Source organism: Ascaphus truei, chromosome 5 (assembly GCF_040206685.1).
Source record: "Ascaphus truei isolate aAscTru1 chromosome 5, aAscTru1.hap1, whole genome shotgun sequence".
In the NCBI taxonomy this organism is placed as follows: domain Eukaryota; kingdom Metazoa; phylum Chordata; class Amphibia; order Anura; family Ascaphidae; genus Ascaphus; species Ascaphus truei.
In genome coordinates, this window is record NC_134487.1 from 148,301,696 (window position 1) to 148,318,710 (window position 17,015).

The 17,015-nt window shown below is 43.4% G+C and overlaps 1 long non-coding RNA gene across 1 annotated transcript; it reads right to left on the minus strand.

Annotated features, from left to right (window-relative positions):
* Positions 1-1,623: 1,623 nt before the first annotated feature.
* LOC142494479 (uncharacterized) lies at positions 1,624-13,192 on the minus strand. Its single transcript, XR_012801471.1, has 4 exons — positions 13,154-13,192; positions 4,850-4,882; positions 4,484-4,516; positions 1,624-1,665 (listed from the first exon to the last, which is right to left on the minus strand). It is a non-coding gene; the product is annotated as an uncharacterized LOC142494479 (long non-coding RNA).
* Positions 13,193-17,015: the final 3,823 nt, after the last annotated feature.

The following is a 17,015-nucleotide window of genomic DNA, read 5'->3' on the forward strand; positions in this document are numbered from 1 at the left end:
TTGTAAGAACTCAGCCAAGGTGCCTCCCTGAATTCTTACGGCTCCGAGCTCGTATATGTCATACTATTTGAAAGCATCCCATATCTGTTGCGTTTCAGTAGCTCCCGGGAGAAAAGGTTTTGCTTGCCCTAGAAGGACCTGATCTGTAGAGATCTAACAACAGGCTAAAAGTTATGAGAACCCATGAGATACAGTAAACTTAGATTCTCGCAGTGAAACTAGTTCTCACACAAATGCCAGGTGGTAGGATAGGCACATCCCATTTAACCCCAGAATGGTTTCTAGCTGACAGGCAGTTATACAATATTATTATGTATTACAAAATGACATCAGCTTTAGTATTGTTATGTATTACAAAATGAGGTAATGTTTAGTGACGTGCAAGCCCCCCCATAAAGGGGTGGAGCTTTAGGATTTAGGGTATAAATATATGGCATACCATGTTTATTGTTTAGAGAGCTTTTGTTTTGAAGCTGTCTCCGTTGTGCACTTGACTTGAATAAATTCACGTGTTATTCTGTTTCAAAATAACCTCAGACTGTGTTTCTTATTTACGTTTTTCACAATATATATATATATATATATATATATATATATATATATATATATATATATATATATATACACACACACACACACATAGTGTTCTATATGCATGTACAGTGCTGGGTATATACTGTAGGTATTAATATGAATATACAGTATCACAATATGTTGCCGGTCACTGTGGCACTACATGGGTTCATTATGAAGTATTATTCTAATGATTTACCTTAGGCGCTGGCAGGTCTTTCTGAATCTTCATACAAAAAGTCAAAGAGAATGGAGTCATGAGAATTAAACATCTTTTTTCTCCTTTCTATCTCACCCCCCTCTCCTCGCTCTCTCTCTGACTTATCTCCTCTCCCTCTCTCTGCCTTATCTCCTCTCCCTCTCTCTGCCTTATCCCCTCTCCTGCCTCCCTCTCTCCTCACTCTCCTCCCCCTCCTCCCTCTCTCCTCCCTTTCTCTCTCTCTCTCTCTCTCTCTCTCTCTCTCTCTCCTCCCTCTCTCTCTCTCTCCTCCCTCTCTCTCTCTCTCTCTCTCTCTCTCTCTCCTCCTTCTCTCTCTCCTCCCTCCCTCTCTCTCTCCTCCCTCTCTCTCTCCTCCCTCCCTCTCTCTCTCCTCCCTCCCTCTCTCTCTCCTCCATCCTCTCCTCTCTCCCTCTCCTCCCTCCCTCTCTCTCTCCTCCATCCTCTCCTCTCTCCCTCTCCTCTCTCCCTCTCCTCTCTCCCTCCCTCCCTCTCTCAATACCCCTCTCCTCTCTCCCTCCCTCCTCTATCCTCTCTCCCTCCCTCTCCTCCCTCCCTCCCTCTCCTCCCTCCCTTTCCTCCCTCTCTTCCCTCCCTTCCCTCTTCTCCCTCCCTCTCCTCCGTCCCTCCTCCCCTCCCTCCCTCTCCTCCCTCCCCTCCCTCCCCTCTCTCTCTCCCTCGCCTCTCTCTCCCTCGCCTCTCTCTCCCTCGCCTCTCTCTCCCCTCTCTCTCCCCTCTCTTTCCCTCTCTCTCTCCCTCTCTCTCTCCCCCTCTATCTCCCTTTCTCTATCTCCCTCTCTCTCCCTCTCTCCTTACATTCTGCCAATACTCACACTGCAGCTCGCATGCGGATTCTCGCAATCCATCTTCGACTTCTACCGGCAAAACAAAGCACATAACCGTTATGAAGCTTTGCAGATACTCATCAGTACTTCACAATGCTTTAACTTAAATTAGCGCATGGTTAAGTCAGTAGTGGTGGTCTGTGGATCTGGGCCTCGGAGTGCCACATTTTCTGGGGGGAGATCACGTTCACCGCAATCAGTACATAAGTGGACTATCCACCATTTCTACAGAAAGAGAGAGGAGAGAGCGCACGCCCCATAGTATAAAACCATATATTTAATGATGGGAAAGGGGGGAGGGGGAAGAAAATGACTCACAAGGGTACAATGTATAAAAGCGTTTTGTGAAATATCACCACCATCCGGTATCTGCAAAAGGATCCAAAGTCCATCAGTCTCATAGAGATGAAGGGGTAGTGATCCGTCAGGATTTCCAGGGTAATCATAAATGTGGGCGCAGCCGGTGTATTACTTGTAGACATCTGTTAATTAAATCCCAATTTTGTTCCCCAAGCAGAAGGAACTACACACTGTATCCATAGCTTGATTAACTGTCAGAGCACAGATATACTTTATCTCATTCAGTGTGGATGCGGTCAACAATATGTTGGCCGCACGACCAGGTCTCTCAGCACACGCTTCCTGGAGCACAGGAGAAATGTCATCAAGGGTTTAAATACTCATAGTGTCTCAAGACATTTCAAATCCTCACATAACCAAGATCCCAAGTCAATGACTATTATGGGACTTGAGAGCATTTCTCCATGTGCTCTAGGAGGCGATCGCTTTAAACTCCTCTGCAGACGGGAAACGTTCTGGATCCACCAGTTGGGTACCTTCACACCTGGTGGATTGAACGAGTGTCTGGATGTCAGTACGCTGGTCTGAGCCTTCCCTCTGGACATACTTTCCCAGTTTCTTTAGTCTCCTCTGCCATCCATCATTATGAATCCTTCCCATATATTTTCCTGATCTTGAGGCAGGCATTCTGTAATTACCTGTATTTCCAATAGTATATTTTACATTTACATATTATTGTGTACTATTACTTCCCTGATCTGGGCCCCTAATTTCACATATAACCTCATATACAACCATTTTATATGTATTAGTTTAACATAATATTACTTAATTACACTCCATTATTTCATAGTATTCCACCTAGGATATTATGTTAGGTTAGCTATGTCCTCCTCACTGAGTCTATGCCTCCATTTTTCAACATGTAATATATATATATATAATCATTAATGTATATATATAAAAAATATATATATACATATATATATATATTTATATATATATATATATATATATATATATATATATATATATAAATATATATATATATATGTATATATATATATTTTATATATATACATTAATGATTATATATATTTATTTTTCATTTCACATTTTTTCTACCATTACATTATATTTTATTTTATTTATATTATATTGTTTTGGGTTATTTATATTATAGATATTCAATGTACATATTGATATTAAAGTTGGTGTTTATTACTGTTGGAATTTTAGATTATGTCGTTAGGTGTATTAGATATTATTTATTTAATTAGATATTATTTACCGAATTCTAATATGTTTTAATGTGTTATAATTCACTTGACTTATTTTCTAAATGTGTATATATATGAGTTTATTTAGTCATCTGATTACTACAATTGTTTGTTATTAGCTTTTCTGTTTTCTCTTCATAGTTCTATATATATTTTTTGATCAGTGCATTATATAACAGTTTATTGAGTCTGTATCTTTACCTTAAACTACAATCAGCTGGTTTTAAGGGGTTGCTAGAATACCATAAGGGTATATATACATATCCCAGCATCCCTTCCTTATCACCCTTTGAAAAAGTCGCCTGTGTGCGACGAAACGCGTCAGGGAGCATCATTACGCACTACGCACGGACATTACTTCATCACGCATGCGCAGAAGCAGGACGGTTCGAGCGCGCGACAGTCAAGCGGCCATCCAGCACAGGAGACATTCTTTGGAATCCTGAGACGTTTGCTGTGTATATCGGAAGCACCCTGGAAATCCTGACGAATCACTGCCCCTTCATCTCTATGAGACTGATGGACTTTGGATCCTTTTGCAGATACCGGATGGTGGTGATATTTCACAAAACGCTTTTATACATTGTACCATTGTGAGTCATTTTCTTTCCCCTCCCCCCTTTCCCATAATTAAATATACGGTTTTATACTATGGGGCGTGCGCTCTCTCCTCTCTCTTTTCTGTAGATTCCAGCGGATGTGGTTTATCCCTTTTGAGAGCAGCCGGAGACCCCCATATCAACATCACCATTGCACCATTTATTGGACATTTTGAAAGGACTGGTGTTTATTTCTTTCCCTTCTTTATTCACAGTTTGATTTTATTTAACACTATTTTTTAATATTATTATATTAGGCACTTGTATATTGATCATATGTTGGTATATATTTTCGGTGATTTTTTATTATCACTTAGGCGCTGCTTTATTGTTCTTTCTGTTTATCCACCATTTCTGTTCATGTTCTACGGGGCTGCCTGTGACCATGTGATCACTACACCAAGCAATAATGTGGCTGAGATCTGGAAGAGTGGTGGCCCTCAGACGCTGAGAGTCTTACAGCACTCAAAGGGTTAAATATTTAATCAATGATTCTGCAAATGAATCCATGTAGCCTCTGTCACCTGCCTGCCCTCTGTCAGTGATACCTCCCCTCTCTCCTGCTCCCTGTCATTGATACCCCCTCTCATGCCCCCCTTTCTGTGATACCTGCTCCTCTCTCCTGCCCCTCAGCAGTCCCCTCTCTTCTCTGGGATTGATATTACTCACCTATTTTCCACCCCGATGTTCATTGATTCTGATCTGAAAAGAAATCCGCCCCCACACAGTGAGTCAGGAGCGGTGACAGGGGCAGTGGCGGTGACAGGGGCGGTGACAGGGGCGGTGACAAGGGGTACAGACAATGCTGCCAATTTTCCAGAAACGTAATTAACCCTCCCCGGGAAGCTGGCAAAGGTGCAGCCGATAGAGGCAATGTCTATAAAATGTCCTGGGATCAAATGATTTTAGTCTAAGAATGGGACCCTCATACAGACTGACTCGTGTCTCATACATCCCCCGTCTCCTGTCAGTGATACCTCCCCTCTATCCTGCCCCTCAGCAGTCCCCTCTCTTCTCTGGATTGATATTACTCACGTAAATTGCTCGAGCTTTTGCTCCACTTCACACCTGGAAAGAAATTAGCCCCACACAGTGAGTCAGAGGATGTGAACAGGGTATCTGGGACCAGCCTTATTCTTGCCAGGTTTCCTGGATCACAAACACTCCAGGGACCAGACAATGTTACAGCCGATAGAGGCCAAAATCTCCCTGTGCCGCGGGGAGAAGCCAGAGGACAGCAGTGCCCAGGGAAGCTTCACTTCTCAGGCAGCTCTTATCTGTGATCAATTCCTTGCACTCCAGCTGGGAGGTAAGCGGGACGAGTGGCCACGGTGCTGCCCCAGAACTAAAGCTTCCCTGTGCTGCTGCACTCAAGTGAGTCATCTGCAGTCACAGGAGGTTTCAAACATTAGGGTCTGAGGAGTAAAAGGATGAGGATAAAGGATAGAGAGAAGGAGGGGACACAAGGAGGAGACTGTAGAAAGGTCTCATGTGATTCAAGAGTCCATGTAACTAACAGCAAATATGGACAGGGCTATAAAGATAGGTATTTTATGATGGTAAAATAGTTACTCTTTGAAGAAATGAAGAAACACACTTGACCTGCAGCCAGTTAAAGGGTATAGGGAGCCAGCTTTAGAAATGTATATCCAGAATCATTAACATCAACCGGTCACTTTTTTCTCAGTTAACCAATTGTTCGTTAACAGAGGTTTTCACTTCCTCCGGTGGCAATATTTTTGCAATTGACTCCTCCCAGGTAAATACAGAGGCAAATCATTTGTTTAATACCTGTTTTTTTCTTATCTCCAATAATTTGCCGCCTACAGTATCTCACGCTGAAAGTGTCCTACTGTATATTCTCCTTTCTATTCTTTCTGTTATTAAGGTGCTTAAATAACTTCTTAGGGTTGATCTTACTTTCTGTTGCAATTCGTTTTTCATTTTCAGTTTTTGGGCATGTGATTGCCCTTTTGTGGCTTTGTTACATTCCTTATAATTCTGATATGATGCCTCCGTCCCTTCTGACTTTAAGGGGCTTATTCACTAAACTTCAATAAATTCAGTGCATTGCTGAGAGAGTTAGCATTTTCTTACCGCACTGTGTGTGTCAAACCGGTATTTACTAAGAAAAATCACCATTTTTTTAACGTTTGGTAAAAAAAAATGCAAGGTCATACTACTTATTTTTTTTTGTTCCCCGCCCCCCAGGACTTATAAAACGACGTGTGTTTAGTTAAACTGCAGCCTGGAGGGGCTGCACGGAGAGACCTGTATCTCCCTGCACAGCTCTTACAGGCGAGCAGTTTTAATGTATATTTTAATAACATAGTATTGTATCAGGGGCTCTCCGGAGCTGAGCCGTATTAATTTCAGCCTCGGAGACCCCCTGCTTCCTGAGTTACGGGCCCCAGTATGGGGTGCCAGTATTTTCTGTGCGTTTAAGTCTCCCGGTCACGTGACGCGGGATTTAAAAAAAAAAAAAACAGCTTAATTACCTTAGCAGCTAGTTGCTAAGCCAACGAAGGGGATAAGCCACAGCACCTGGTTTATTGGGGGTAGAAGGGGTGGGTGAATGGGGGAACTTGATCCAGGGTGGGTGGTTAGGCCTACTGGGAAGGTTTCTGGAGGAGTTAACCACTTATTTACCATAGCAGTGGTAATGACGGGGTTAACCCCACCCGCTACCCACTCACGCTGGGCCAAATACCCCCATTCACCCACTCCTTCTACCCCCAATAAACATTGAGGTACAACAACCGTACTACCCATCCACTCTACCCCCAGCAACCCCCCCCCCCCCTGGATAATAGCGCATTTGCCCATTAAAAATAAATTACCCAGCTAGCATAAAGTATATTAAAGTTGGACTTACCCCTGCCAGGATGAAGGCCATCCTCATCCTCATCACCATCCTTCTAGTCTCCACGGTCAGCAACATTACAATATAAAAAACAAACTACTGGTCATTAACCCCTTAATCACCGTAGCGACTAGTAACCACTATAGTAATTAAGGGGTTAACCCACCTCCCCTGCTACCCACACAGGAGGCTTAACCACCCTCCCTGGAGCAACTACCCCCACCTCCCATCTCCTCTACCCATTAATTGTTGGCATGGTTTACCACTGTGGCAATCAATAGGTAGAGGGGATCTACATCTAGATACTAATCTGGAAGGACTGGGAGCTGTATCAGGAGCATTCGGATGGACTCTGGCCTGTGACATTTGTGAGCCAGGGGCTAGCCCCTTCAGAAATAAACTGGATAGCAGATAGCTTGGAAATCCCCCACACTGCTATACTCACCACATACACTTATCCGGCGGAATTGACCATGACTGGACTGCCCAGACTAAAACCGACAGGATTTGAAGGTAGCAGAGTGGACCGACCCAGGTATAGGGGAAGCATGGTAAGACCAGAGTAATAGGAAACTCACCTTGCCCATTAGCAAGGTGCACCATGATGTTCAGAATGTCCATGGCTAGTAATGAAGAATGGGCTATTATTCACAACTGCCAAGACATTTCAGCATTTAACCACCAAACAGTTAGTGTTCCCACTCAAATACCGCCAAGTGGTACTGAGCTCCCTTCATGATAACCGTGGGAGTCGATAAAACTCTGGGACTGGTTCAAGACCATTGTTACTGGTCACATATAGCTAGGGACATTGAAGAGTATTGTAAGCATTTTGGCTGCTGTATACCAAGAAAGACACTCTGTAAGAGGTCCGCTCCTCGTGTTAATATAACCAGTTGACCCTTGGACATGGAGTGGATGGATTTCCTGTCCCTGGAGCCAGACAGTAGGAACACTTGTAATATCTTAGAGGTCACAGACCATTTCACTAGGTATTCTCAAGCCTTCCCGACCAAGGACCCGCGCACCACTACACTTGCCAAAGTGCTATGGGAAAAGTACTTTGTGCACTATGGACTGCCCACCAGAATTCATTCTGACCAGGGACGAGATCTTGAGTTGTCTCATTAAAGAACTGTTACAATTATGTGGCATTTTTAAATCCAGAATGACACCTTACCACCCACAGAGGGATCCGCAGCCTGAAAGGTTCAACTGGACCCGGTTAAACATAATGGGAACTCTGGATAACAGAGAAAAAGAAAGTGGTGTGAAAACATGTGCACCATCTTGTGCTTGCGTACAACTGAACACGTAATGAAGCCACAGGATACTCCCCGTACTACCTTAAGTTAGGGCGAGAGGCTAGATTGCCAATGGACCTGTACTTCGGTGTTGCCTCTGATTGTATACACCCTACTATGTATATGCAGTATGTACAAAGGCTTAAGGAACAATTGCACAAGACTTGTAAACTGGCTATTAATGCTGCCGACTCTACCAACAAATGGAACAAAGGGCGTTATGATCGACGCGTACAGGGCCAGGACCTACAGGTGGACGACAAGGTTTTTGTTAGAATTGTGGGCATACCTAGAAAACATAAGATAGTAAATCAATTGAAGTCGGAACCCTATACTGGAGAAACTGAAGGCATTGCTACTATCATTCAAAACTCTCCATATGAATCATCTACTACTAATCGGCTAGTTTGTTAGATGTCCTACAGTACCTGAAGGAGGCCTCTACTCCAGTTATGAAACCAAAAAGTGAGTAACAGACTAAATAGTCTTGCTTCTCTCATGATCCACCTAAAGCGTTCACAAGAGAAGAAAGTGATGAATCCGAGGAGGATAATAGATACGGGGAGGAGTGAATATTACTGATGCGGCCGCCTTTATCCTTCTATTTGCTGGGATAAATGCGGGGGTTTTCTCCGTTTCTTTCTGAGTTTCCCGCGCGGCGACCGCATCATCAGATAAGCGCTAATGGCGTTTATCATTGAAAACTCCCGAGGCGTGGGAAACCTGCCGGAAAAAAGCCGCGGGCCTCCGCAGTTTTAACATTTCCGCGGTGGCAGCCGCAGAAGGATAAAGGCGGCCACCACTGTAGGCCACTTGTCCAATATTATGGACGCCAGTGATACCAACACTCAACGACCCATCGTCAACGTGGCCGGCAAGGTCACATGATTTAGAAAGGGACATCAGCCCAGAAATGGACCCTCAAGCAGAGGAGTTTGTCCCCTTAAATTCTCCAGAGTGTGGTGACGCAATTGAAACTTATCAAAACCTTGATGGTTGTGACCAACACCCTATTGCAGACAGGGAAGAGCACGAGTCCCTCTTGACATTAGGGCCTAAAGACAAGCCAGAGTGTCAATAAAACCAAAGGTGTATTTTCTATGCCCTAAAACGAGAGACTAAGCCCCCCATGAGATTGACTCCCTACATGCAGTGTCAATTGAGGTCCTGGTGGCTGGTGTAACTATGACTGTTGACCAAGGAGGTGATCCTGGGAACTGCTGTGATTGGTGGTGTACAAATGCCTCAGTATGTGGGAACTGTAATTGTATGTCATCACCTATGACTATACTGATCTGTAACTCGAGAGGAATCAGGTATTAGTTTAGAAATGTTATATTGAATTCTGTTATTTTCAAAATGTGATTGATGAGGAAATCAATATTTTCAACAAGAGGAGAGTGTAAACCCCTGTAAGAGATTTGTGCAGAGGTACGCAATGGAGACCATTTAAAGTGAAACTAAAATTAGGCTTTATTGCGCCTGTCCCTTTAAAACAGTAAAACATTCAAAATAAGCCAAAGAAAAACCTACTCCGCTTTGGAGGATATCTACACATGTAGTCCAGTCCTCTCTAACTGGGTGGTTAGCCAAACTAATTACCAGCTACTGAATGTATGTATATACATTTAGGTCTGGAAATAATTGGACACTGATACAAGTTTTGTTATTTCGGCTGTGTACCAAAATAAATTCAAGTTACAGTTAAATAATGAATATGGGCTTAAAGTGCAGTCTATCAGCTCTAATTCGAGGGTATTCACATCCAAATTGGAGAAAGGGTTTAGGAATTACATCTCTTTAATATGTAGCCCCCTCTTTTTCAAGGACCAAAAGTAATTGGACAATTGACTCAAAAGCTGTTTCATGGACAGGTGTGGGCTATTCCTTCATTATTTCATCATAAATTAAGCAGGTAACAGGTCTGGAGTTGAATCCAAGTGTAGCATTCGCATTTGGAAGCTGTTGCTGTGAACCCACAACATGCGGTCAAAGGAGCTGTCAATGCAAGTGAAACAGGGCATCCTTAGGCTACAAAAAAAAAGAAAATCCATCAGAGAGATAGCAGGAACATTAGGAGTGGCCAAATCAACAGTTTGGTACATTCTGAGAAAAAAGAACGCACTGGTGTGCTCTGCAACACCAAAAGGCCTGGACGTCCACGGAAGAAGTGGTGGATGATCGTAGGATCCTTTCCATGGTAAAGAAAAACCCCTTCACAACATCAAGCCAATTGAAGAACACTCGCCACGAGGTAGGCATATCATTATCCAAGTCTACCATAAAGAGAAGACTTCACAAGAGCAAATACAGAGGGTTCACCACAAGGTGCAAACCATTCATGAGCCTCAAGAATAGAAAAGCCAGATTAGACTTTGCCAAACAATATCTAAAAAAGCCAGACCAGCATTCTTTGGACATTCTTTGGACAGATGAAACTAAGATCAACCTGTACCAGAATGATGGGAAAATAAAATATGGAGAAAGCTTGGAACAGCTCATGATCCGAAGCATACCACATCATCTGTAAAACATGGTGGAGGCAGTGTGATGGCATGGGCATGCATGGCTTACAATGGCACTGGGTCACTAGTGTTTATTGATGATGTGACAGAAGACAGAAGCAGCCGGATTCATTCTGAAGTGTATAGGGATACAGTATATGGTCTGCTCAGATTCAGCCAAATTCAGCGAAGTTGATTGGACGGCGTTTAACTTTACAGATGGACAATGACCCAAAACATACTGCGAATCAACCCAGGAGTTTTTTTTAAAGCAAAGAAGTGGAATATTCTGCAATGGCCGAGTCAATCACCTGAGCTCAACCCGATCGAGCTGGCTTTGCAATTTTCAACACTTCCAGGATTAGGAGGGAGCATAATCGTCAGGAATCCACCCCAAATAAAGAGAAAAACAATACAGTGCACTTCTGTGTGTGCAATGTGACAGGAACAATTTGCAAAGTCTTGGCTCATATAGAGAGCCTACTTACAGACTAGCAGAAGTCAAACAGCAGTGAGTATAGGTGGTATCAGTCAATCTGAAATCCAATCTTGTCTTGTATGTCTCAGAGAAAGACAAAAGAGAGCCAATAGTGCAGACCAATTAAAAGTTTTATCAAGCATAAAACAGTAACGTACTCACATTTTGTACAGAAAATATAGGCACATAAGGTATAGTGTAACTTTGATACTGCCGAGAAGATGGGTAGTAGCAGCCATCTCTATCAGTCGGATCCTCCCGGAGCACGATCGCTTCGGATGGCGTCTGACGTCACATCCGCCGGAGTTGCTGTCTCTTCCGGGTTCTCGGGGGGAAAGGGCAGATGTGGGATGGCTGATCCTCTCGGCGTCACGTCACTCTCAGTTAGCTCAACGCGTTTCGCTGATTGAAATCAGCTTCATCAGGAGCACAATATTGCCCATAATGGGTAAGGATGGACAATGTGCCTTTTAGGCAATTCAGAAGAATGCGCAGGAATTGTACCAATGATGCTAATTTTGAACAACAATGTGAGATACTGAAAAAACGCTTTAGGCAAAAAGAATATAAAGAAACTCTTAAGTGTAGCTTTGGAAAAAAACAGCCAATCTAAATAGAGAGGAATTATTAAAACCTGCTATACCTAAAGTGACTGTGAACAATAATTTTGACACAGCCTTCCTAACATCTTTTAATAGAGGGGCAGGGAATGTCAGTAAAATAGTCCAAAAACATTGGAATATCCTGCTGTATGACCCAGTTCTAAGAGACAATATTCCTCCTAGATCTAAAGTTATTTTCAGAAAAGCCCAAAATTTAAAAGGAAAAATTGCACCAAGTGCCCTTAAAAAGATTGTAAACACAAATAAGGGATGGCTTCAACAGCTGGAGGGTTTTTACGGTTGCTCCAATTGTAAATCATGTGAACATAAAAATTCAGATAAAAAATCTTTCAAATCCAATAGCAAAAATGAAACCTTTAAAATTCAACAGTATATAAATTGTAGAACAGAGTACGTTATCTATCTCCTAGAATGCCCTTGTGGGCTACAATATGTAGGGAAAACCACAAGGGCATTAAAGATACGTATTCTAGAACATCTTAGCAACATCAGACGAGGTGTTATGACACAGTGTGTCAAAGCATTTCGCGTTGATGCACCAGTCCAACCCTAGAGGTTTAAAATTTACAGCTATTGAGCTTGTAGCTCAACATTGGAGAGGTCGAAGTAGGGATACTGACCTCGCTAAACGTGAGATGTATTGGATATTCAAACTTCATACTCTCATTCCACATGGTCTAAATATTGAATTTGAATTAGCACCTTATTTCAAATAAGTTACAATAATTATACATGTGGTCTATCCTTGGGTCTCACTCCCTCCTCCCTGACATTAATATCTTTCACATATGATTAATTCCAGTTTCTCTCTCTCTCTCCCTTCTTTATTATTATTTTATATTTTATTAATTTTATTCATATTGTTTTTAATTTACATGTTTAAGTTTATTAAATTCATTTTTAGTATTTGGACACAGGATTATGTACTCACTAGAGATAACCTATGGTTACTTTAACTACTATTTTGCATATTTAATTAATGGTCAAATTTGCATATTGCTCAATAAATATATACACGCATACTAGCCGGGTGGGTACTGACATGTACATTATTTGTATAGTCTTGGTTAACTCAGCCTTTATATAAATGATATTGAGTATGTCTCAATTATTGTATTTATACATTCTATGGGGGCTATGCACTAAGCTCCGAGCTTTCGCGCTGGCCTGAAAAAAATTAGCACGTCCGATAAAAAATGAAGCCGGCGGCGCGATTCACTAAGGCCCTCAGTCCATTTTCTATCGGACGTGCCCAAAACTGGCTCATCGTGCGTGCAATGTATTTTCCCCCTACTAGCGCACTGAAACTTCCCGTACGCTAGCTGATAGAAAAAAAAGCCGCATGTAACATTTGCATGGAGATTTGCCATCTCCATGCAAGGCTGTTACAGGCGATCGTACACTAAATAAATACATTTTAATTATAGTGTACATGAGCAGGGGGTCTCCTGAGCTGAACCGCATTGGTTTTAGGTCCGAGGACCCCCTACTTCAGGAGATACAAGCCGCGTTATGGGGTGCCGGTATCCCAGCAGTTCCCTCTCTTCTTTGGATTGATATTACTCACATCACTTTCAGCTCTGGCAGAAATTCTTCCTCTTCAGACCTGGAAAGAAATCAGCCCCATAATTTATATTAGTAATTCTAATATTCTGGTTCTACTTTGTCATTTTTATGGCCTATTTTAGTAGCTTAATCAATTCTATTATGTGCTTTTTGTTACACAATTATCTGTTTACTTGTGCGAGTGACTATTTTATTTACTTAGTATGGGACTTTTAGTTTCAGCTAGAACTTAATAGGTTAACATTTCCCTTGTCAATTACGGGTTGCCAGGCAACCCACTGGATATAAGTACACAGATCCTTTGTCCGTTTATTATCAGCGCTTTGAGAAAGTCGCCCTCTGGTGACGAAACGCGTCAGAGAATCCGATTGCGCCATTACGTCATAACGACGCTGCGCACGCGCACGAGGCCGCACTGAGCGCGAGACTACATTGCTGCCATTCAAGTTTGAGAGGCGATCTCTGGGACTTTCATAGACGGAATTTCTGTCGGCGAATTACACCTCTGGCCTCCTGTGAGCAGTACCATCTCCACGCAGCCCTCGGGAGCTTTCATTTGCGGACGTTTGCAGTTCAGAGACCGGATGGTGGTGATACATTATACACACACACACACACACACACACACACACACACACACACACACACACACACACACACACACACACACACACACACACACACACACACACACACACACACACACACATATTATATATGCTTCTCTCTCCCAGGGCATTACAGAGTCACGTTGTGTGATCTGGGACACTAACAGGGCATCTGTGTTACCATCTTTAATGACTCCTTCCTCCTCTCTTCCCTCACATACTGCTATCAACTTTTAGATCTCATATTCTCTGCACTATTTTATCATCTGATCCCATTTATCATCAGGAGGATGAGAGGTTAGAGCAGGCAGATACTCACTCTTCATTATCCACTATAGTGGCCAGGAGTGGTTCCTTAATAACTCGTCTCCCTACTGGAACGCTGTAACAAGATACACAGAAGCTCAGAATGAGATTAGTGCCACCTTTATATGATAAGAGCGGTCCTCACTTACAGAATCCTGGAAGTCAGAACAAGCTCAGATTCACCCCCAGGATTTCCATGCTTAAGACATTTTATCACACAAAAGCAACGTGACACACTAAGGTGACTATTAATGTATAGATACCAACAGGACTGGCTGTTTTTGAATGGTAACTGTTGGGAAAAGGTGACAAAGTGAGAGATATAACAGGGGAAGGGGTCTCTCTGTATTAGTCTGCTCTGTGATAGTCTGGTCATGGGGGGGGGGGGGGTCTCTGTGACAGCCTGTGCTGGGCAAGGATCACTGTGATAGTCTGTGCAGGGGGAGGGGGTATCTCTGTAACAGTCTGTGCAGAGGGCCTCTCAATGTTTAGGGTCTGTCTCTGTGTCACTTTCTCGGTCACTCTCCCCCCTCTCAATCACCTTATATCTTCTGGCCACGGGGTTATAACTGAAAAGATGAAAGAAAATACATTTGTAGAAATTATAATGAAATAAAACACATTTCCTTTAACCCTTACTTACGTAGGTCAATTTACAGAGTTTCTCGTATGTTTCTATAGAGACACTATGTCGAACTGTAGACATGAACCAATCCATATAACTCCTCCTATTAATTAATATAACTGCACTCTATAACTCCTCCTATTGCACCATATAACCACTCCCTATACTGTAACTCCTATTGCTTTATAGAACCGCTTCCTATTAATCCTCCTATTGCTCCATATAACCGCTTCCTATAGCTCCTCCTATTGCTTCATATAACCGCTTCCTATCATTTCTACTATTGCTCCATATAACATCTGCCTATTACTCCTCATATTGCTTCATATAACAGGATCCCTATAATTTTTTGTCCTATTGCTCAATATAACTGCCCCCATTAACTTCCCCTATTGCTCCAGAGAACCACTACCTATAACTTCTTCTATTGCTCCTTCTATTGCTCCATATACCCCCCTTCCTAAAACTTCCCCTATGGCTCCATATAGCCACAAAGAGTGTAACATTACAAGATTATGGAGTCAAGATCAACACCGTACCAAGTATTCTACCCCGCACCCCAGTTTGCCTTAATGATAAATACCAGGTGACTGTTTGCCCTGTTTTATGGAGATGCCAAAGTTTCCCCAAAAGTACCATTATTAATCCCAATTCTGGTTCAGAAGTTATACATTTCTAATCCTGGTGTTAATGAATTTCCAACTTGTTCCATCACTATATCTGCATGTAAGAGCTGCCACCCTCTCTCTTCTCCCCTTTGCCTCCAAGCTACTTGAGCGAATGAATTGATCAATGAATGCATCAGTTTTTTAACATGTATATCACAATTTGCTACCTTATTGTCTATTTTGAACGACATATTAAAAGTTAAGTGATAAACTAACCCACTAATCACCCTGCTACCTGGGAGTCCTGTGCCAATTCTAGGGATTTCTCTCTATTCCTAAAGTTTTCGCTAGACTCATCTACCTCACTCGCCGCTCCACTACGCATATCCCTACACTGACTTCCCATACTGTAGCCTCTAGAATTACATGTAAAACCCTAGTAATGACTTACAAAAGGTCTCAACGATACCAACCCCCTAACATCTCCGGCCTCACCCACAAATACGTATCTAAATGCCCCATACATCCACCTTTCTTCAAATATTAGCACCTTCTCTCACTCCCTCCGGCAAGACTTCTCCTATGCTGCCCCCTCTCTCTGGAATTCCCTACCACGTACCCAGGGCCGCCAACAGAAATCGTGGGGCCCGGGACAAACATTTTAAGCAGCCCCCCTCCACCCCCCGTGTCGGCGGTATTGCCTGCCACCCCCCATTTCACACCTCACGAGCCCCCTCTCTTTCTCCCCCCCCCTTCCCATGTATTTCTCTCCCCTCCATCTCACCCGATATGTCACCTGATATGATCAATGGCCAAAAACTTTAGGAAGAGAAAGAAATCCCTAGAATTGGCACAGGGCTCCCAGGCACCAGGTTGAGGGGTCTCTGTGACAGCCTGTGCTGGGGGAGGGGTCTCTGTGACAGCCTGTGCTGGGGGAGGGGTCTCTGTGACAGCCTGTGCAGGGGGAGGGGTCTCTGTGACAGCCTGTGCTGGGGGAGGGGTCTCTGTGACAGCCTGTGCTGGGGGAGGGGTCTCTGTGACAGCCTGTGCTGGGGGAGGGGTCTCTGTGACAGCCTGTGCTGGGGGAGGGGTCTCTGTGACAGCCTGTGCAGGGGGAGGGGTCTCTGTGACAGCCTGTGCTGGGGGAGGGGTCTCTGTGACAGCCTGTGCTGGGGGAGGGGTCTCTGTGACAGCCTGTGCTGGGGGAGGGGTCTCTGTGACAGCCTGTGCTGGGGGAGGGGTCTCTGTGACAGCCTGTGCTGGGGGAGGGGTCTCTGTGACAGCCTGTGCTGGGGGAGGGGTCTCTGTGACAGCCTGTGCAGGGGGAGGGGTCTCTGTGACAGCCTGTGCAGGGGGAGGGGGTATCTCTGTAACAGTCTGTGCAGAGGGCCTCTCTCAATGTTTACGCATATCCCTACACTGACTTAAGTTGCCGCTTCACAAATACACAATAATAATAATTGTAATATTTTTGTAAACTGGGGAAATCATCAATAGCAGTATGAATATGTCTCTTTATGACAGATACGCACCCTTTTCATTGACAAAACGAGCGCATTTTTTCTCCTGGGGAAAAAATCAGAAAACATCGGGTCATTTTTTTTACAAACTTAAAGTGAGTCATTTATTAGGCTGCTAAGATTTTCTGTTTGTCACGAAAACCAAATCTTCTCTGTAACTGGAGCCGAGGTTGGAATTGTCTGATTTCCCCCGGTG